The 22,487-nt window shown below is 44.8% G+C and overlaps 1 long non-coding RNA gene across 1 annotated transcript in view; it reads right to left on the bottom strand.

The window, feature by feature from the left end:
- Positions 1 to 2,195: 2,195 nt before the first annotated feature.
- The window catches only part of LOC139180912 (uncharacterized), a 66,900-nt gene continuing 46,608 nt past the window's right edge, over positions 2,196 to 22,487 (bottom strand). Inside the window, exons 3-4 of the long non-coding RNA XR_011565111.1 lie at positions 9,535 to 10,225; positions 2,196 to 2,400 (exon numbers count right to left, since the gene is read on the bottom strand). This is a non-coding gene — a long non-coding RNA (uncharacterized lncRNA). The remainder of the gene's footprint in view (positions 2,401 to 9,534; positions 10,226 to 22,487) is intronic.

Genomic DNA, 22,487 nt, shown 5'->3' on the forward strand with positions numbered 1-22,487 from the left:
TGTGTCACATTGACTGTGTGTCTGGCAACCTCCACCCCTCTGGTGGTCCCACCTCACTGTGTGGGTTCACCATCTCAGAGCCTGAGGTCCCTTTGGGAGGGGATGGGGTCATTCCCGTGTCTGTTTGCTGTGGTATGGCAGCATCCTTCTCCCGGGGTCCTGCCCCATTCCTGTTCCTCAGTTCCAGACCTGAGAACTAGCTCAGTGGCTGAACCTGGGCGAGGGATCTTGACCTGTTTACTGGGATGGCTGCCCTAGGCCTCAGTGTCATTTAGACTATACCTTGGTTGGTTACCCACCTATCTAGCTTCCAGGAGGCCGTGTTGTGTTGACTACTTGCCCTGCTCTGTGGGTCCGGCCTCCTGGGAGGCGGCAGCCTTCGTCATGGTCCCTGGCTCCTGGCAGCTCAGTGCAACCCATGACCTCTGCTGCAGCCCCTGGGCAGCAGGTATGGGGGAAGGGGGGTGTTGTCCATCTCCTCCATCACCCAGCCCGGAATGCCAGCCTGTGTTGCACAGTGATTTTGCTCTGCTTGGTGGCTGGGCAGTAGATGATCAGCTCTTCCCGCGCTTCCTTGGTTTTTGTGCTGGTAGTGCCGTGGGTCCTGCTGCAGATCAGGGCAGCCAGCTCCCCTGATTTCTGGGACAGAGGGGCACCTATGGTGGAGGACTCTGGTCCAGTTTGCTCCCTGGTGGGGGAACCAGCTCTTTATGGGGTGGGGAGGTGGGCTGCTCCTGCAGGCTCAGAAGTTCAGAGATGTCTGGGATGTCCCGGTCTTCTAGGGCCTGCCTCCCAGTCTCCCTGGCCTTCATGTCAGGGATGCATGTTTTCCCAAGAGGACATCCAATGCCAGTGGGTCAGGCCTGCCTTGGTGGAACATTCAGTGTCTTTGAGATTCAGCCACTCCTATTGAATCTTGGGCCGATGTTTGTCCACTGCCTGAAGCTTTGTCAGCTTCCAGGGAGACCCTGGCCACCATCCCACCTTGGTTCTCACTGTTCTTCATCCTGGGCTGGTCATCCGCCTGAAGACAGCAAAGATAAGAAGTCACTACCCTCTATTCACCCCACATTCCACATGCCTGGATCTTACTTGCTGGGGAATTCCTCTCCCCTTGCCAGCCCAGAAAAGTTCTAGCAGCTGGACTGTGGTCTTGAGCCCAGGTCTGAGTGCACATAGACTACCCCCAGGATGGGTCCTCATAACCAGTGGGACAGGGATGTCAACCAAGTACCGGGCCCATCTTGCCACTTCTACTTGGACCACTCCAGGGCCAGCCTTCTTGGTATGGGTCCTTTGTGAGGCTGTTCACACGGGTGGGGAGGGTGGGGAGTTGGTGCTGGAGGCTGGCTGGGGACTCACCACCAAGGGGACAGGGAGCAGGCATGGTTGAACAGGGCATCCCTTCACCTGTGATGTTGACCTGACAGTTCCTGCCAGCCCATCGGGAGGTGCATAGCACAGACAGGCATTGGAGGTGTCCACAGTGGGCCCTGGTGTTCAGGACCTCACAGTGCCTGAGGCCTCGTGATTGCTATTGACCGAGCAGGAAAACAGAAACCAGGATTTGGTGCCCAAGCAGTGGCTGTGTGTACACACAGGACACCAAGTGCTTTTGCCCAGGTGGCACCACACTCTGCCCTGCATGCAGCCTGGTGGGAGGGGCTCTTGGCATCTTTTGCATCAGACAACTGCTGGGTTGGGCAAGAGAACTGCTTCCAGTGTGCTGGTCACAAGCTGCCGAGGACCAGCCCCGGCTGATCCAGGGTACTCGAAGGAGAGACGGCGTCGGCGAGGGTCAGGATACGATAGCTTCAATTAGATATTAATTAGAGATATAAAGAGTAATAGAATAAGGATAGCTCAGTAGGAAAATTCAGTGGAGAAAAGAGGCTGAGTAGCTTGGTTTACGCGGGAGACCAATAAAACTTCAAGACAAGAAGCTTGCACCACTTACGTAGGCCGCAGGCGTCCTTCCGTTCTCCCGAAGGAGAGGAGACACTGAGGCCTCCCCGGTCGGATCTTAGAAGCCCAGGCATAATTAGTAAGCATGGTGGGTTCCGCGCTCCAGATGGAGACTCAGCCAGAGGGAGAGAGAGACATGGGGAGACCAGTATTTCGAGAAACTGATCCCAATTCTTTATTTTCCAGAGTCTGTTTTTATACACTAAGATGTTATACAAAAGTCACGTGGGGACAGCAGTCCTGACTTTTATTAAAGTCAGGTGCTTCACACAAATGTATACAGAGGTCTTAGGGGTGTTACATCATCTTCTGGCCAGGGGGGCCTGCTGACAATTTACGACCCTCTCCTTGTGACAGCGGTCAGTCAATCAGGACACTTATTTCTCCAGGGCTGATTATTCTCAAAACAGACGCCACCCAAATAAAGTTACATTCCTACAGGGTGAGGGTGTAGTGGGTTTTAGTTAAGGAAAGAATTTACTTAGCCTAAGGTCTAACGTGATTAATATCAAAGGTTAATTCTATATATTCATTAATGTGTGTAAGGGCAGGGGATGTGGAGACTTAGCAACAAACATTGGCTCAACAAATGAAAAACCCTTCACCAACACAATTTCTAATTAGCCCATTATACTTATACTAATAGTTTTCTAACTTTTCTAAGGAACCTGTTTTTAGAAGGTTTAAAGCATCTTGTGCTTCTCACGGTTGGGAGGCTGTGAGCGATCACATGTGGCCGGACAAGCCTGTCAGGCAGGCCAGAGAACCTTCAGAGGAGTTTGTAGGTTAAAACACTCTTATCACGCCCAGGAATTATTATAAACTGGAGCTCTAAGTTAACTCCTTCTCCAAAAGAGGTGGTGGGGGACAGCCCCCCGTAAAGTCAGAGGTGTAGGTGAGCACAAAGTAGTAAAGTAGGCAGGCTCTGGTTATGGGGGTAGATGCTCGAGGAGTTCCAGGGGGACTCCTGAGGCTCGATCCTGCCTTTGCGTATGTCGAGCCTCCTTCCTCATGACCTTTGTCACGGGCAGAGTACATCACTCTGGCCCCCAACATCTCCCCCTTTTTTATTTCTTAAAACAGCCAGATGCAGCTCAGTCGCGAGCCTCCGAATGCTCTGCCGGAGAATCCTGACAATACAAGGAAGAATGATTATGAGAAGTAGAATTAGAGACTAGGGATATTAGACAGAATATTTTTTCCAGAAAAAAAGTTAGAGAAGGTGTGAAAAAAGTCATTAGCTGCTCCAGTGGCGGTAAAATCCAGTCGAGAGTGTTCCAAGGTCTGTATTTGATTATGAAGTTTCCCTAAGTCCAGGCCAATATCAGAACTGTTCCAAACACCTGAGATATGATTTTTAATCTTTTCCCATTCATAATCTGTCTCGTTTACTTTCAAAGATGTCACGCATATCCACCTGTAATCAGCGTGGCATGTCAAAGCCATCTTCACCTTCAAAGCCTGTAACTCAGTCCCAATATGCATAATTGCTTCTTCTAAGGCGTTTACTCTCATCTCCAATTTTCTATCTATAGCTTCCTGAGTTGCTAGAGTTAAAGAAACAATTTTAGACATGGTATCAACATATTGGGCGGTATGCACTTGTTGAGTCAATGATATTGCTGCTGCAGTAACAGAACTAATTGCTGCTATTAAAGCTGCTATTCCTAGGATAAGCAAGACCACAAACCGTCGCGATCGCATTAAATCCTGCAGTTGTTGTAACACAGTAAGACCATAGCTATCATATAGGCACCATAAGATAGGGTGGGCGTTGTAACACCACAAAGGAGCAAACATTACATTGAGGGTTTAAATAAGATGAAAGCATACATTGTTCACAAGTCACTACGTTAGGTCCACCTGAATAATTCATGCCTACATTAAGTTTGTTGGAGTCATTAGTAAAAAGGAAAACATAAGGCAAGGGTGGATAAGCTAAAACAGAATAAGTAGAATTATTTTCTGGTTGGAGTTCACGCTGCAGCTGCCCTGTCAGTCTCGCCGGGATCTCGATGTTTATCTTGTCTTCCCTGCCGGCGGGCTCCTCTTTTGTGATCGAAGCAATGGGGGAACTGGGTGTCTGGGGGTCTGCAACATGGAGAATCAACCTGTCCCGGATCTAAATTGGAGAATTTGCTTCCTGTGGAAAAATACAAGCACATCCTCGACCGCTAGTTAATAATGGGTCAGGACCCTTTCATTGTCCTGAGAGGAGGTCCTTCCATTTAACTAATGGTTTTACATTTAATTGCTCCAGGCATCAATGACGAAGCATTGCAGTAGTTCCAGCGGAATCGGCATTTAAAATATTTATTACAAAAAGAGCATGTTGCAAGATTTGATGGGGAGAGCTATACTTAAACTCCCCTTCTTTTAATTTTTGAATTTGAAGCTTTAATGTTTGATGTGCTCTTTCCACAATGGTTTGTCCCCGGGGATTATAAGGGATGCCTGTATTGTGTTTAATTTGAAACTGTAAACAAAATTCCTGAAAAGACTTAGAAATGTAAGCAGGAGCATTGTCAGTTTTCAGAGCTTTTGGTAGGCCCAAATATGAAAAACAAGTAAAGAGATGTTGTATAACACCTTTAACTGCCTCTCCGGTACGAGAAGTTGCAATAATGACATGAGAAAAGGTATAACAAAGGACAGTTTTCCAAATGAAGAGACATGAGTTACATCCATCTGCCAGAGTACGTTAGGTTTGAGACCATGAGGATTAACTCCCGTAGGTAGACTATATTATAAACAGTGGGGCAGTGTAAGCAAGAGTGCACAATCTCCCTAGCAGTTTCTCTGGGAATTTGGAATTGATATCTTAAGGCAGTAGCATATTGATGATGAAGTGAGTGAGAGGCTCTGGCTTCCTCAATCACCGTAGCCACTGCATTTCTGGTTAACAAGTCAGCCAAGTCATTAAAGGCATTTAAAGGGCCGGGCAATCCGGAATAAGCCTGAATGTGTCCAGTGAAAAATATTTTATTTCTTTTCCAAATTTGTTGCTGTAATTTAGTTAACAAATGAAATATGGTAGTTTTATTTTCAGACAAAAACCGCAGTTTCAATGTGTGGAAACAACCTGACAATATACTGAGAATCAGAATAAAGGTTAAATTCTTCATCTGCAAACATAGCAAAAGCCTCTATGACTGCTGTTATTTCAGCTTTTTGAGCTGAAGTTTCCCGTGTTTCTAAAACCTTTTGGTGATTTTTAGTGACTATGGAGGCTTTACCATTTGCTGACCCATCAGTAAAAACTATTTGAGCATTTGGAATAGGAGATTGTTTACATCTGACAGGAAAAATAACTGGATGTCTGGATATAAAATTTAGCAAAACATGTGAAGGTAAATGATGCAAAAATTTTGACCAAAATAATTTCCTACGGCAATCTGCCAGTCCTCATCAAACATTAGAAGAGCATCAAGTTGTTCCTTATTATATGGAATTACAATTTCTGATGGCTCTTTACCAAATAATTCAATGCTCCTCTTTCTCCCTTTTAATATCAACGTAGCTATCAGTCCTGGATAAGAAGCCACTACTTTTTTAGCTTGGGCGGGGAGATGGACCCATTCTAGGGGGCCGTTTTGCCATAAAACCAATTTTTTGTCTGGCTACCCCAATTACACCTACGGGGGTTTTATGGTAAAAGAATTGTCAAGCAGTTGTCAATTTAATTTTTAAAATTTACATTTTAAATTTTGGGATATGTTAATTTAGGTCTAATGTTTAGTTTAGGTCTGTGTATAAATTTAAATAATAAATGTATAACCTCCTTATCTCATTTTGGTATACAGATATATCTAAATGCAAAATGTATTTATATATGTATTTATACATGGCAACAAGTATAAACTTATTGACATAATCAATATACTTGAATTAATCTTTATAATTAATGTTAATTAATATATATTACAGCAATACAACACGTACACAGCTAATACCAGCCAACACAAACCAATGTACTGCAATAGTACATGTCACACATATATAATTATACAGTATATAGAACATATATCATCACAGCACATCAAACCATACCAATTAATATCAACCACACACATTATATTACTGCAATATATATTTGATTATACGGTATATATATAATATGCATATACAGTATACATACCAATTTATATACAGATTAATTAAGTATAGATCCATAAATAGAATTAGGTATACCTCTATTATATTTTATTTATACCCATACCTAATTAGGCGAACTGCAATTAGGCAAATATATTTATATTATGTATTTATAATAATATATATAGTATTATTAATTGTACCGCCTGTTGATCACTAAGAAATTGAGAAAACCCTTCTCTGAGTACCTCCTATTTGAGACAGCATGTCCCTCCCCCATAGGGTAAAGGGGAGCGTAGGAACTACGTAGGGTTGGAAAGTTCCACAGGTATCTTCAAACTGCCAATCTAACATTTTTGAACTTTTAACTACTGTGGGGGCTTGAGGGCAAATGAAACAAAATTTGACCCCTGAAATTTATCAGGGCAACTTGCCAACCATCACTACTTTGTAAAAGACTTGTAGTTGATCCTTATTGGGAATTACTATATTTGCTACTTCTTTTCTAAAAAGTTCCACACTTCCTTTTTCCTCCTTTTATAATTAATTGTGCCACCAAGCTGGGATAAGATAAAACTATTTTTCTTGGGGTCACTGGTAGATGGAACCAATGGGCCTTTTTGTCACAAGCATCCTGTAGGTGTATGTTTTAGGGCAAGAATAATTTAATCTCATCTTTTGGTAATATTAACCCTAATTAACTGACCATTTAAAGTCTCATACACTTCAACAAGAGCTAACTCTGTCTCATTAGTCAACTTTCTCTTAGAACTGGAATTAGGATCAATTTTTAAGCAATCAAATAAAGGCTTTAAATCTGCAGTAGTCAGTTTTAAATGAGGGCATATCCAATTAATGTCCCCTAATAATTTTTGGAAATCATTTAAAGTTAGTAAACAATCTCTCCACAGCTTCAAAGGGGCATTATCAGTTTTTAAAACTTTTGGCACACCTAAATATGAGAAGCAAGTAAAGAGGTGTTGCACAACATCTTTATAAGCTTCTCCAGTTTTTGTTTTGTAACCTAAATCTGGTCTATAGCTTTTTAGATGACAAGCAACCATCTAATCTTTGCTTGAATACTTCCAGCAACAGGAAACTCACTACTCTTCAAGGTTTTAAACTCTCCCTCACCTTTTTTTTTTTTTTTTCTACAGCATTCTCACCCCACATATCACTTTCTCTAATCCCACCAACTCATTTTTAGTAGTATGTGTGGGCCAGGAACTGGGCCAGTCTTTTCCAGCAATGCTAAGAGACGTCTGTTCTTGTGTCTAATAGCCCTGACATTTTATTTTCTTGAATTAAAAGATCTTTTAAAGGCCTTGGAGCTGTAATTCCCTGCACCCAAAAGGCTAGATCACTAAATCCAAATGTTCTGTGGCTCCTAGCCTGAGAAGTCAAGGTTTTTCCTTGTCTGATAATAAGGTAAAAAGCAAAAGCTGTGTTACTCTTTGACCTTTATTAATTTGCACAGTTTTAGTAGGCGGTGAGAACAAAACTTTAATTTCTCAATATAATCAGAATCTACTACACCATGCACCACCGAAATTTTCTTTTTCTTTTTCTTTATTTATTTATTCTTTTTCTTTCTTTCTTTCTTTCTTTTTTTTTTTTTTTTTTTTTTAGAAAGCGAGCTACGCCCTAGCACAAGTCCTACAATGCCCTCAGGTAGGGGGCCAGCCACTCCCGTTGGAATTGGAGTAACCTCGTCAAGGGTTAATATTGTTGCTAAATCCCCTTACCGTTTGGCTTTTCTCTTAGCCTGGGTGAGACCCCCCTGAGGGGGTTTTCTCCAAGGAGCATATTGTATACGCAGTCTGTTTTAAAAGCTCCACTGTTTAAAAAACTTTTTATCTTTTTCAGGCTTAGGCAACACTTTGAGAGGCTTTGGGGGCAAAGTGGGGAACTCTTGGGCCCTGGAAGGCACAAACGGAGGCGGCGGCTATCGCCCCAAATCAGAAAGTGGTGGATAAGTTTTGTTTTTTTTTAAAAGTTTGCGCAGAGGGGGAGGTAGCTCGCCAGGGCGTCTGGCCACAGTGTCCTGTAAGTCCTCTCCTCTCCTCTGCTGATTTTTTCTTACTTCTTCTCTTTAAATCTTTCTCAAGTTTTCTTTCCCTCACTCTCTTTTTTCCTTCCTTTTCTCTTTTCTTTTACTTTCTATCATTTCCTTTTTGTTTCCCTCTTTCATTCTCCCTTCTTCCTTCTTACTACCTTCTCTTTCTTTAGTTTCGTTTCCTTTACCCTCTTTCTCTCTAACTTTTTCTTTCCTCCTCCCTCTCTTTCTCTCTGTATCTCTTTTTCTAACTTCCTTTTTTTTTCTTTTTCTATCTTGCTGCATTCCCTGATTCCTTCCTCCTCCGATCCTCTCTCCTTTTCACTCTTTAGTTCTTTTTCTATCTTTAGATCTTTCTCTATATTCTTTCCTTTTTTCTTTTTCACTTTTTTCTTTTTTCTTTTTATTTTTCTCTCTTTCTCTCTTTTTTTTTTTTTTGCTTGGGTGAAGCCCCCCTGAGGGGGTTTTTCTGCAAGGAGCAGGCTCTGTATATTGTGTATTTTTTAAAAGCTGCTTTGTTTAAAAATAAAACTTTTTTTATCTTTTTCAACCTTAGGCAATGCTCTGGGAGGCTTTGGATGTAAACTGGGGAATTTTTAGGCCCTGGGAGGTGCAAGCGGAGGTGGAGTAGTCGCCTTAAATCAGAAATTGTTGGATAAATTTTTAAAGGTTTGTGTAGAGGGGGAGGGGGCTCGCCAGGGCGCCCGGCCGCAGCGTCCTGTAAGCCCTCTCCTTCCTCCGGAGGTAGAGCACAGTCTCCCTCCTTTTCTTCGTCAATGGCAGAAAATATGATCTGCGCAGAAGGTGGAGACCCACTACCATCCACCGCTATAGCCTCTCCCATAGGCTATCCCACAGCCTCATGATGAGGATCCAGAACATTTTTAATCATATTTATAGGATAAGTGTTTAGTTGTTTTTTTCACCTTCACCCAAGTATCTAAATTAACAGTAGCTTTAACAGTTTCAAGATTAATTGTATAAAGAGTTGCCATTCTTAGTTTCAGTGTTATCCATGTCAGAAAGTTAAATATAATAGAAGATAAAGCTTTTAGCTTTCAAAAGATCAGGCTTTTCTTTGGCCTTTTAACTTCAGAAACCATTTTTTCTCTCTAACTCTAACTCTTTAACACTTTCAACACTTCCCACTCCTCTCGCCCTGTCTATCCTACAGGGGGGTCCGTGGCACCCTTGAGTGGGGTCCTAGCCGTCCCGAACACTGGAAGAACAATAGGGCTGATGGCCCAGATTGTTCCGGGGGAGGAACAGTAGGCTGATGGCCCAAACTGTTCCAAGAGAGGAGCAGTAGGGCTGGTGACCCAAACTGCTCCGTGGGGGAACAAGAGGGCTGGTGACCCAGTTGTTCCGAGAACGGGGAGCAATAGGGCTGATGGCTCTGATTGCTTTGGGGAGCTTACCTTCGAAAATCCCTGTCTCGGGCGCCACCTGCCGAGGACCAGCCCCGGCTGATCCAGGGTACTCGAAGGAGAGACGGCGTCAGCGAGGGTCAGGATACGATAGCTTCAATTAGATATTAATTAGAGATATAAAGAGTAATAGAATAAGGATAGCTCAGTAGGAAAATTCAGTGGAGAAAAGAGGCTGAGTAGCTTGGTTTACGCGGGAGACCAATAAAACTTCAAGACAAGAAGCTTGCACCACTTACATAGGCCGCAGGCGTCCTTCCGTTCTCCCGAAGGAGAGGAGACACTGAGGCCTCCCCGGTCGGATCTTAGAAGCCCAGGCATAATTAGTAAGCATGGTGGGTTCCGCGCTCCAGATGGAGACTCAGCCAGAGGGAGAGAGAGACATGGGGAGACCAGTATTTCGAGAAACTGATCCCAATTCTTTATTTTCCAGAGTCTGTTTTTATACACTAAGATGTTATACAAAAGTCACGTGGGGACAGCAGTCCTGACTTTTATTAAAGTCAGGTGCTTCACACAAATGTATACAGAGGTCTTAGGGGTGTTACATCATCTTCTGGCCAGGGGGGCCTGCTGACAATTTACGACCCTCTCCTTGTGACAGCGGTCAGTCAATCAGGACACTTATTTCTCCAGGGCTGATTATTCTCAAAACAGACGCCACCCAAATAAAGTTACATTCCTACAGGGTGAGGGTGTAGTGGGTTTTAGTTAAGGAAAGAATTTACTTAGCCTAAGGTCTAACGTGATTAATATCAAAGGTTAATTCTATATATTCATTAATGTGTGTAAGGGCAGGGGATGTGGAGACTTAGCAACAAACATTGGCTCAACAAATGAAAAACCCTTCACCAACACAATTTCTAATTAGCCCATTATACTTATACTAATAGTTTTCTAACTTTTCTAAGGAACCTGTTTTTAGAAGGTTTAAAGCATCTTGTGCTTCTCACGGTTGGGAGGCTGTGAGCGATCACATGTGGCCGGACAAGCCTGTCAGGCAGGCCAGAGAACCTTCAGAGGAGTTTGTAGGTTAAAACACTCTTATCACGCCCAGGAATTATTATAAACTGGAGCTCTAAGTTAACTCCTTCTCCAAAAGAGGTGGTGGGGGACAGCCCCCCGTAAAGTCAGAGGTGTAGGTGAGCACAAAGTAGTAAAGTAGGCAGGCTCTGGTTATGGGGGTAGATGCTCGAGGAGTTCCAGGGGGACTCCTGAGGCTCGATCCTGCCTTTGCGTATGTCGAGCCTCCTTCCTCATGACCTTTGTCACGGGCAGAGTACCTCACTCTGGCCCCCAACAACAAGCCATCTGCTAGCCATGGTGTAAGCACAATCTGATGGGAGAGGGCAGGTTTGGGTGCCAAGAAAAAGTGCATTCAAGTCCAAGGACACCTGTCCTGTAAGAGGCTCCTCCACTGTGCAGGCCCTCAGGTATTCCCTCACACCTGCATCACTCAGGGCTCGGGGTGGAGAGGTTGGAGCACATCTTCCAGGCAGACCTGTAAAGTGCAGAGCTTGATACGAGGCAGAGGTTGGGGAGCATGAAATGTGGGGGACCAAACACTGACTCACATCAAGGGACCATGGAGGGCTTTTTAGACGGGAGGGCCATCTTGGCTGGGTCTTGTAGTGAAGAGGGTCTCCTTCGCTGGGAAATGGAGGAAGGCCCGCCAAGAGTTAGACCCATGGAGGGAACTGAGCCCAGGTGTGTAGCTGGAGCAGGCGAGCTTGTGGAGGGCCTGCAGCCTGACACCATCTGTATAGGTCCTCTGAGGGATTTTTAGCAAAGGATTTCTAGAGACTTTGATGTGCTGTGAAGTTTCATCCATTGCCTGCAGAGGCAAGTCTGCGAGCAGGTATGTGCAGCAGCCAGGAAGGCTGGGGAGGCTATGGTCCTCCACAGAGGTGGTGTGCAAGAAAGAAGACACTCTGTTCTGCCATCTCAAACCTGGATTGGTCCCCAGCACCACCACTTCTGGAGTGTGAGTCTCAGCAAATCACTCCCTCTCAGAGTCTCCATTTGTTTATCTGAAGGATGAGCACAGTGTGAAATGTGCCCATTACTAGTAATACTATTTATTTGTGTATCTGATGGGAGTGAGCCAGTCACTGGATGATTCACACAAAAGCAGTCTGTAAACCAGAAAGCACCTACTATGAATACTGGTTGAAGAGGCATCTCTTTTGCCAAGAAAGCTTTCCCCAGAATGAGTGGGAATGCAGGCATGTACCTTGAAGTCTGCAGCTGGGAGACAGGGAGACAGCAAGGATCCTCAGATTAGGAAAGGGGGAAGAGATGGACACCATTGGCCCCCAGTGTCAAAGGTTCTATAGGATGTGGCCTGGTTTGGGGCTTGAGAGCCACTGGTGGATTTTGAGCAAAGATGTATATAGTGGCCCCTGGAGACAGGCATTGTGAGCTGAGTCAAACTGCAAGGATTTGTGAACTGGGGGGAACCAGTGCTAGGACCACAAGTTCCTAGCAGGACTAGGAATCTATGAAGCTGTGAGCCTCTTCCCTGAACTGTGCAGGAGTCAACATCTGCCTGCTGCCTCAGGTCCATAATCTGCTGTCCACCATTCTATCACCCAGAACACTTCAGCAGCCAAGTGTTTTCACCAGATTGACCTAAACACTTTTGGTAGTAAAACAAAAAATGGATGATACCAAGAAGCTATTTATAGTATCCCGAATTTTCTCTATGTAGCCCACTTGGTATTAACAGTCATATGGTTCACTGCAGTCGTGTCAGTGTGTTTGCATGTGCCTGCCTGGGTGTTGATCTCTGTGTCACTATTAATGATTTCTAAATCCCTAAACTCTTGTGGCCCCCAAAGGTTTTGGACAAAGCATTAGGCACAAGTCATCTTAGCCCCAATAAGAGCCAACACTTTCAGAGACTGACGGAGGCCCAGGGGTACTGGTTCTGTTACCTTCCTCCAACCTTTGGCCTAGAGGGATACCCTTCCTGGGACAGGCAGGACCGAGGGCCAGCCCCAGGTCAACCTGGATGAGTATACACCACACCATCTGCCAAACAGCCTCAGGATGTGGAATCTTTTGGTACCAACCATGGTCTTCTGTGGTATAAATGGGTGGAACATAGAGCTAAAAAGAAGACGGACACTTGGCAAACTCGTGTATTCACTAGTTTGTAATTCTGGACACCTGTCCACAATCTTGTTTCAGGACAAGAGCTGAAGGAGCCCTGTGTGGTCTCCCAGTACAGCCCCAAAAAACCTGGGTCCACCCACACAATTCTGGGGTGTTAATGTGATTCAGAAATCTCTGGTTTTGAGACATAGGCAATGACACCAGAAGCTCAGCAGCATTAGGCTCACCTTGTTGACTTGCTTTCATACCACACTTCTCAAGTGCCAATAGGCAATGCAAGTAGAGGAGATGAGGAGAAAGGTCATTGTGCTGCTGCTGGTGCTGCTTGCCTTGCTGGGCGCCCCCCTCTGTCTCAGAGAAGCCTGTGTGTTAGCTTTGGACAGGATGGAAAGCTGCCTTTAGGAAGTGGCACCCAGGCCTCACTTACTCCATGCTTGGTAGCTAATATTCTTAGGATTAATCTTGACCCTAAATTGCAAAGGCCATGTTTTCCCTGCGCAAAATTGTGGTTTCCAATCAGCCCAATATCTGGAGGCTGTCTCTTGTTTGCCCACCCCAGCTTCTGTGCCCTAGTGTCCCTCCAGGTACCCTGGTTACCCATGAAGGTGTATGACCATCAGCCTCACAGCGCAGGGCTGAGCAGCCCAGATCAGTGTCCTTGCCTGGGTTTGTCCTTGGCCTTGTGGTGTCATGGCTCATTGGCCAGGGTTTAAGATCTTGAGCCAGTGATGACCCTTTTCCAGCCTCAGGTTTCACATCTGTATGCTGGGTGTAGTAACAGTGCAAAGTCACTAGGTCAGCAAGGAGGGTTCCATGAGTTGAAAGGTTGGGATAAACTTGGTGCACAAAGATGATATTGGGAAGGGAACCAGGAAAATTATGCCGTGGTCTTTCATCTGCTTTTGGGACCTACCATTGGTTGACAAGGGCAGAAAAAAGTGCTCCAAGTCACCTTGTTGCCAGCCTGCTATTGTGTCCCTCTGGGGTTCTGGGGACTATCTTTAAGCAGCTTGCTGTTGGCATAGCAACATTGCTGGGAGAAATATCAATTACCTCAGATATGGAGATGACATCACCCTTATGACAGAAAGCAAAGAGGAACTGAAGCGTCTCTTGATGAAAGTTAAAGAGGAGAGTGAAATAGCTAGCTTAAAACTCAACATTCAAAAAAATAAGATCATGGCGTCCGGTCCCATCACTTCATGGCAAATAGATGGGGAAACAATGGAAACAGTGATAGATTTTATTTTCTTGGACTCCAAAATCACTGCAGATTGTGACTGCATTCATGAAATTAAAAGACACTTGCTGCTCGGAAGAAAAGCTATGATAAACGTAAACAGTATAGAAAAGGTCTGTGTAGTCAAAGTTATGGTTTTGCCAGTAGTCATGTATGGATATGAGAACTGGATCATAAAGAAGGCTGAAGGCTGAAGAATTGATGCTTTTGAACTATGGTGTTGGAGTAGACTGTTCAGAGTCCCTTGGACTGCAAGGAGATAAAACCAGTCAATACTAATGGAAGTCAGTCCTGAATATTCATTGGAGGGACTGATACTGAAGCTCAAGCTCCAATACTTTGGCACCTGATGCAAAGATCTGACTCATTGGAAAAAACCCTGATGATGGGAAAGATTGAAGGCAGGAGGAGAAGGGGGTGACAGAGGATGAGATGCTTGGATGGCATTACTGACTCAAGAGACATGAGTTTGAGCAAGCCCTGGGAGTTGGTGATGGACAGGGAAGCCTGGCATTCTGCAGTCCATGGGGTCACAAAGAGTTGGACATGACTGAGCAACTGAACTGAACTGATGGGTCCAGATGCTATGCTAAGAAAATTACACATACTGAGTGGTTGCTATAGATTTGAGTATACTGTTATGCCCACTTAACAGATGAGGAAGCTAAGGTAGCATGTAGTAAAGTCGTAGTGACAAGATTTAAGCACAGAACCTGTTGACCTTTTTAGTCCTCTGACTCAGCATGAGACTGAGCCAAGTGACAGAGTCCCTGTTGCTCCAGGGCCCTGGCAGGCAACTTGAAGAAGTGAGGTCAATGGGTACAAACCACAGGAAGCGAGGGGGCTGGAACACATGCAGAGAGCACGATCTAGCCCAGAAGGAGCTGCCACTCACAATAGGAGGGTGTGTGGGCCAGGTGCCAGGACTTTTGATTTATCTAGAATGGCCAAAAAAGCTGAAGTTCAGTAAGAGATCTCCCGCTTTTTGCATGTTGGATCCTCATTTTATAAAGGCACTCTCCACGCCAGCCGCCTATACCTGCCACTCATGCAGAGCCTACAAGTAGCCCTCTCCTTCCTCCACTGCACTGGATCTGCACAGTGTGCCCCTTGCCAGGGATTTGCTCTCAGACTTTGATCTTCTGTCTGAAAGTGCTCCCGCCTGGCTTAAATGGTCTGCTCAGCTTCATGAATGCATGCTGTTGAAGAATGGAGGGAGACTCGGGGAACCCGACTGCTTCCATGTCTCCTCCTGCAGTTTACTCAGCTCAGTATGAACTGCACCTCCAAGCTTTCCCACATCCTCTCTGTTGGGATCAGTGTCCTCTTGGCCAAAGTTCTCCTGAGGCGTTGCACTGCATCTGGATGTATCCTTTCTTCCTTTTACCTGGTCCATTTCTCCTCTCTCCCAGTTACAGAGTCAGCCTCTGGGGACAAGTCCAAAGTCTTACTAATTATCTCACTCTTCTGATCTTTCCCCAAGTCTGATCTCAGTGCTTAATAGGTTTACCTTTAAAATATTTGCTGAATTAAATATAAAAATTGCAGTAAATGTGAGGCTTGTCTTCATATTCTTATTAATGACAAGGCAGGTTCAGTTCCTTTAATAAAGAACTAAAAATAGAGTTACTTTGCATCTTGAATCCTGTTTTCTCATCTATTAAATATTATCAAACCTATAAGAATCACTTAATAGGTGTAAATTCCATAACACAGTGCCTGATGCATAGAAGGCACTCAGGAGAGGTCAATTCATCTTGTTGTTACAGCTTTCATGATTTAATGCAATTGTTGTTTAGACTCTGTTTGATCCCATGAACTGTAGCACTCCAGGCTTCCCTGTCCTTCACCATCTACCAGAGCTTGTTCAATCTCATGTCCATTAGTCGATGATGCCTTCCAAGCATCTCATCCTCTGTCGCCCCTTTCTCCTCTTACCCTCAGTCTTTTGCAGCATCCGGTTATTTTCCAATGTGTCAAATCTTGGCATCAGGTGGGCGGAGTATTGGAACTTCAGCTTCAGCATCAGTCCTTTTTATGAATATTCAGGGTCAATTTCCTTTAGGGTTGAGTGGATCGATGTACTTGCAGTTCGAGGATCACTCAAGAGTCTTCTCCAACATCACAGTTCAAAAGCATCAATTCTTTGGCACCCAGCCTTTTTTTCTGGTCCAACTGTCACATGCATACATGACTACTGGAAAAAGCATAGCTTTGACTAGACAGACCTATGTCAGTAAAGTAATGTCATTGCTTTTTACTATGCTGTCTAGTTTGGTCATAACTTTTCTTCCAAGGAAGAAGTGTCTTTTAGTTTCATGGCTGCAGTCACCATCTGCAGTGATTTTGGAGTCCAAGAAAATAAAATCTGTCACTGTTTTCATGCTTCCCCCATCTATTTCCCATGAAGTGATGGGACCAGATGCCACGATCTTAGTTTTTTGAACGTTGAGTTTTAAGCCAACTTTTTCACTCTCCTCTTTCACTTTTATCAAGAGGCTCTTTAGTTGCTCTTCACTTTCTACCATAAGAGTGGTGTCATATCTGAGGTTATTGGTATTTCTCCCAGAAATCTTGATTTCAGCTCAGGCTTCATCAAGCCTGGCATTTCACATGATGTACTATGCATATAAGATAACCAGGGTGATAAAATACAGGCTTGATATACTCCTTTCCCAAATTTGAAACCAGTCTGTTCCATGTTGAGTTCTAACTGTTGCTTGTCTCTCAGAATATGTGTCTCTCAGTGTGTTTCTGTCTCTCTCTCAGTGTGTGTGTCTCGTTCAGTGTGAGTGTTTCTGGTTCTTAGCATGTGTGTGTGGGTGTGTGTGTGTGTGTGTGTGTATGTGTCTCCCTCTCTGTGTATGTCTATCAGTGTGTCTGTGTCTCCCTGTGACTGTCTCTCTCTTGTGTGTGTCTCTCAGTCTGCTTGTGTCTCTCTTGCAATGTGTGTGACTCTCAGTGTGTGTGTATATCTCTCTCTGTATGTATATGCCTCTAAGTGTGTGTGTGTGTCTCTGTGCCTGTGTCTCACAATGTCTGTGTCCCTTTCTCACTGTGTATGTCTCTCTCAGTGTGTGTGTCTCTCAGCGTGTGTGTGTTTGTATCTCTCTCAGTGTGCGTGGATAACTCTCAGTGTGTGTGTGTCTGTCTTTCAGGGTGTGTGTCTCTGTGTGTGTGTGTCTCTGTGTGACTCCCACAGTATCTCTGTTCGTGTGTCTCCCATTGTGTCTCTCAATGTGTATGTGTCTGTCTCACTGTGTGTCTGCCTCAGTGTTGTGTGTCTGTTTTTAGTGTTTGTGTGAATCTCTCAGTGTGTCTGTCTCTCAGTGTGTTTGTGTCTCTCAGTGTCTGTGAGTCTCTCTCTCTGTATGTCTATGTCTCTAAGTGTGTGAGTGGGTGTCACAGTGTGTGTGTCTCACAATGTTTGCGCCTGTCACTCAGTGTGTATGTCTCTCTCAGTGTGTGTGTTTCTCAGTTTGTTTTCCTCCTTCTCAGTGCAGATGTCTGTCTCTCTCAGTGTGTGTCTCTCTCTCAGTGTGTGTGTCTCTCTCTAAGTGTGTATGTGTCTCTGTGTGTTGCGTGTTCCCTCTTTCACAGTGTGTGTCTCTGTCAGTGTGTGTGTGCTTCTCTGTGTGTGTGTCTCTGTGTGACTCTCAGTGTCTCTGTTCTTGTGTCTCCCGGTGTGTCTCTCTCTCTCAATGTGTGTGTGTCTGTCTCATTGTGTGTCTGCCTCAGTGTTTTGTGTCTATTTTTAGTGTCTGTGTGTGTCTCTCAGTATGTGTGTTTCTCCCTCCCAGGTGTGTAGGTGGGTATCTCTCTCTCAGTGTTTGTGTGTCTCTCTTAGTGTGGGAGTTTGTGTGTCTCTCTCTCTGTGTATATTTCTCTCCCTCAATGTGTGTGTGTGTCTCGCTCTCAGGAATGTGTTTGTCTTCCTGGATGTGGGTGTCTCTCTCAGCATGTATGTCATTCTCAATTTGTGTGTCTTTGTCTGTGTCTCTCAGTATGTGTGTCTCTCAGTGTGTTTTTGTCTCTCTCTCAGTGTGTGTGTCCCTTTCAGTGTGAGTGTTTCTGGTTCTTAGCATGTGTGTGTCTCTCAATATCTGTGTCTCTCTCTCATTGTGTATGTCTCTCTCAGTGTGTGTGTGTTTTTCTCTCTCTCACTGTGTGCGTGGCTAACTCTCAGTGTGTGTGTATCTTTCAGTGTGTGTGTGTCTGTGTGTGTGTGCCTCTGTGTGTCCCCACAGTGTCTCTGTTCGTGTGTCTCCCATTACGTCTCTCCCTCTAAGTATGTGTGTCGGTCTCACTGTGTGTCTGCCTCAGTGTTGTGTGTCTCTTTTTAGTGTTTGTGTGAGTCTCTCAGTGTGTGTGACTCTCAGTGTGTTTGTGTCTCTCAGTCAGTATTTAAGTCTCTCTTTGTGTGTGTGTCTCTGTGTGTGTTTCTCTCTCTCAGTGTGGATGTCTCTTTCTCACTCAGTGTGTGTGTATCTCTCCCTGATGTGTATGTCTCTAAGTGTATGTGTGTCTCTCTCAGCGTGTGTGTCAGTCTCAATTTGTGTGCCTCTGTGTGTCTCTCAGAATGTGTGTCTCTCAGTGTGTTTGTGTGTCTCTCTCAGTGTGTGTGTCTTGTTTAGTGTGAGTGTTTCTGGTTCTTAGCGTGTGTGTGTGTCTCTGTCTCTGTGTATGTCTCTCATTGTGTGTGTGTCTCCCTGTGAATGTGTGTGTCTCTCTCTTGTGTGTGACTCTCAGTGTGGTTTTGTCTCACTCTCAGTGTGTTTGACTCTCACAGTGTATGTGTCTCACTCTCTGATGCTGTGGGTCTCGGTGAGTGTCTGTGGGCATGTTCTCTCAGTGTGTGTGTGTCTGTTTCTCAGTGTGTGTCTGTGTGTGTGTGTCTCTCTCTCTCTGTATGTGTATGTGTTTCAGTGTGTGTTTCTCAGTATGCATGTCTATATATTGTCTCTCTGTTTTTGTGTCTCTCTCTCAGTGTTTCAGTCTTTATCCATGTGTGTTTCTCTATCTCAGTGTGGATGTCTCTCTATCTCTCAGTGTGTGTGTGTCTCTCTCTGTATGTATATGTCTCTAAGTATGTGTTTGTGTCTCAGTGTGTGTCTCACAATGTCTCTGTCTCTCTCTCACTGTGTATGTCTATCTCAGTGGGTGTTTCTCTCTGCTTGTGTGTGTTTGTCTGTCTCAGGGTGCGTGGATAACTCTCACTGTGTGTGTGTCTCTTTCAGGGTGTGTGTCTCTGTGTAACTCCCACAGTGTCTCTGTTCCTGTGTCTCCCATTATGTCTCTCAATGTGTGTGTGTCTGGCTCACTGTGTGTCTGCCTCAGTGTTGTGTGTCTGTTTTTAGTGTTTGTGTGAGTTTCTCAGTGTGTCTGTATCTCAGTGTGTATGAGTCTCTCTCTCTGTAAGTCTGTCTTTAAGCGTGTGTGTGGGTGTCACAGTGTGTGTCTCACAGTGTTTGTGCCTCTCACTCTGCGTATGTCTCTGTCAGTGTGTGGGTCTCTCATTGCATGTTTCTCCTTCTCAGAGTGGATGTCTGTCTCATTGTGTGTGTCTCTATCAGTGTGTGTGTGTCTGTGTGTGTGTGTCTCCACAGTGTCTCTGTTCGTGTGTCTCCCATTATGTCTCACTCTCTATGTGTGTGTATCTGTCTCATTGTGTTTCCGCCTCAGCATTGTGTGTCTCTTTTTAGTGTCTGTGTGAGTCTCTCAGTGTGTGTGACTCTCAGTGTGCTTGTGTCTCTCTCTTAATGTATGTGACTCTCTCAGTCCGTGTGTCTTGCTCTCTGAGTGTGTGCGTGTGACTCTGTAGGTCCCTGTGTTTTTGTCTCTCATAGTGTGTGTCTGTGTCTCTGTGTGTGTGTCTCTCTCTGTATGCATATGTGTTTCAGTGTGTGTCTCTCAGTGTGCGTGTCTCTATGTTGTTTCTCTGTTTTTGTGTCTCTCTCTCAGTATTCTTTCTCCATGTGTATTTCTCTCTCTCAGTGTGGATGTCTATTTCTCAGAGTGTGTGTGTCTCTCTCTGTATGTATATGTCTTTAAGTGTGTTTGTGTGTCTCTGTGTGTGTGTTTCACATTGTCTGTGTCCCTGTCTCACTGTGTATGTCTCTCTCACTGTGTGTGTTTCTTAGTTTGTTTTCCTCCTTCTCAGTGCAGATGTCTGTGTCTCTCAGTGTGTGTGTGTCTCTCTCAGTGTGTGTTTGGCTCTTTCAGTGTGTGTGTGTCTCTTTAAGTGTGTGTGTGACTCTTTAAGTGTGTGTGTGTCTTTGTGTGTTGTGTGTTCCTCTATCACAGTGTGTGTCTCTGTCAGTATGTGTTTGTTTCTCTCTGTGCTTCTCTCTGTGTGACTCTCAGTGTCTCTGTTCTTGTGTCTCCCAGCGTGTCTGTCTCTCAATGTGTGTGTGTCTGTCTCATTGTGTGTCTGCCTCAGTGTTGTGTGTCTATTTTTAGTGTCTGTGTGTGTCTCTCAGTATGTGTGTCTCTCCCTCCCAGGTGTGTAGGTGGGTCTCTCTATCAGTGTTTGTGTGTCTCTCTTAGTGTGGGAGTTTGTGTCTCGCTCTATGTGTGTATGTTTCTCTCCCTCAATGTGTCTCGCTCTCAGGAGTGTGTTTGTCTTCCTGGATGTGGGTGTCTCTGTCAGCGTGTGTGTCACTCTCCATTTGTGTGTCTCTGTCTGTGTCTCTCAGTATGCGTGTCTCTCAGTGTGTTTTTGTCTCTCTCTCAGTGTGTGTGTCCCTTTCGTGTGAGTGTTACTGGTTCTTAGTATGTGTGTGTCTCTCAATACCTGTGTCTCTCTCTCATTGTGTATGTCTCTCTCAGTGTGTGTGTGTTTTTCTCTCTCTCACTGTGTGCGTGGCTAACTCTCAGTGTGTGTGTATCTTTCAGTGTGTGTGTGTCTGTGTGTGTGTGCCTCTGTGTGTCCCCACAGTGTCTCTGTTTGTGTGTCTCCCATTATGTCTCTCCCTCTAATGTGTGTGTCGGTCTCACTGTGTGTCTGCCTCAGCCTTGTGTCTCTTTTTAGTGTTTGTGTGAGTCTCTCAGTGTGTGTGACTCTCAGTGTGTTTGTGTCTCTCAGTCAGTGTTTAAGTCTCTCTTTGTGTGTGTGTCTCTGTGTGTGTTTCTCTCTCTCAGTGTGGATGTCTCTTTCTCACTCAGTGTGTGTGTGTATCTCTCTCTGATGTGTATGTCTCTAAGTGTATGTGTGTCTCTCTCAGCGTGTGTGTCAGTCTCAATTTGTGTGCCTCTGTGTGTCTCTCAGAATGTGTGTCTCTTAGTGTGTTTGTGTGTCTCTCTCAGTGTGTGTGTCTTGTTTAGTGTGAGTGTTTCTGGTTCTTAGCCTGTGTGTGTGTCTCTGTGTATGTCTCTCAATGTGTGTGTGTCTCCCTGTGAATGTGTGTGTCTCTCTCTTGTGTGTGACTCTCAGTGTGGTTTTGTCTCACTCTCAGTGTGTTTGACTCTCACAGTGTATGTGTCTCACTCTCTGATGCTGTGGGTCTCAGTGAGTGTCTGTGGGCATGTTCTCTCAGTGTGTGTGTGTCTGTTTCTCAGTGTGTGTCTGGGTCTGTGTGTGTATCTCTCTCTGTATGTATGTGTTTCAGAGTGTGTCTCTCAGTATGTGTGTCTCTATGTTGTCTCTCTGTTTTTGTGTCTCTCTCTCAGTGTTTCAGTCTTTCTCCGTGTGCGTTTCTCTATCTCAGTGTGGATGACTCTCCATCTCTCAGTGTGTGCATGTGTCTCTCTGTATGTATATGTCTCTAAGTGTGTGTGTGTGTCTCAGTGTGTTTCTCACAATGTCTGTGTCTCTCTCTCACTGTGTATGTCTATCTCAGTGTGTGTGTCTCTCTGCATGTGTGTTTGTCTGTCTCTCACAGTGTGCATGGATAACTCTCACTGTGTGTGTGTCTCTTTCAGGGTGTGTGTCTAGGTGTGTGTGTGTGTCTCTGTGTGACTCCCACAGTGTCTCTGTTCCTGTGTCTCCCATTATGTCTCTCAATGTGTGTGTGTCTGGCTCACTGTGTGTCTGCCTCAGTGTTGTGTGTCTGTTTTTAGTGTTTGTGTGAGTCTCTCAGTGTCTGTATCTCAGTGTGTGTGTCTCTCTCTCTGTAAGTCTATGTCTCTAAGCATGTGTGTGGGTGTCACAGTGTGTGGCTCACAAAGTTTGTGCCTCTCACTCAGTGTGTATGTCTCTCTCAATGTGTGGGTCTCTCAGTGCGTGTTTTTCCTTCTCAGGGTGGATGTCTGTCTCATTGTGTGTGTCTCTGTGTGTGTGTGTGTCTCTGTGTGTATGTATCTGTGTGTCTCCACAGTGTCTCTGTTCATGTGTCTCCCATTATGTCTCTCCCTCTATGTGTGTGTGTCTGGCTCACTCTGTGTCTGCCTCAGTGTTGTGTGTCTCTTTTTAGTGTCTGTGTGAATCTCTCAGTGTGTGTGACTCTCAGTGTGTTTGTGTCTCTCTCTCAGTGTGTATGACTCTCTCAGTATGTGTGTCTTGCTCTCTGAGTGTGTGTGACTCTTTGGGTCCCTGTGTGTGTGTCTCTCTCAGTGTGTGTCTGTGTGTGTTTGTTTCTCTCTGTATGCA

Source organism: Bos indicus, chromosome X (genome assembly GCF_029378745.1).
Source record: "Bos indicus isolate NIAB-ARS_2022 breed Sahiwal x Tharparkar chromosome X, NIAB-ARS_B.indTharparkar_mat_pri_1.0, whole genome shotgun sequence".
In the NCBI taxonomy this organism is placed as follows: domain Eukaryota; kingdom Metazoa; phylum Chordata; class Mammalia; order Artiodactyla; family Bovidae; genus Bos; species Bos indicus.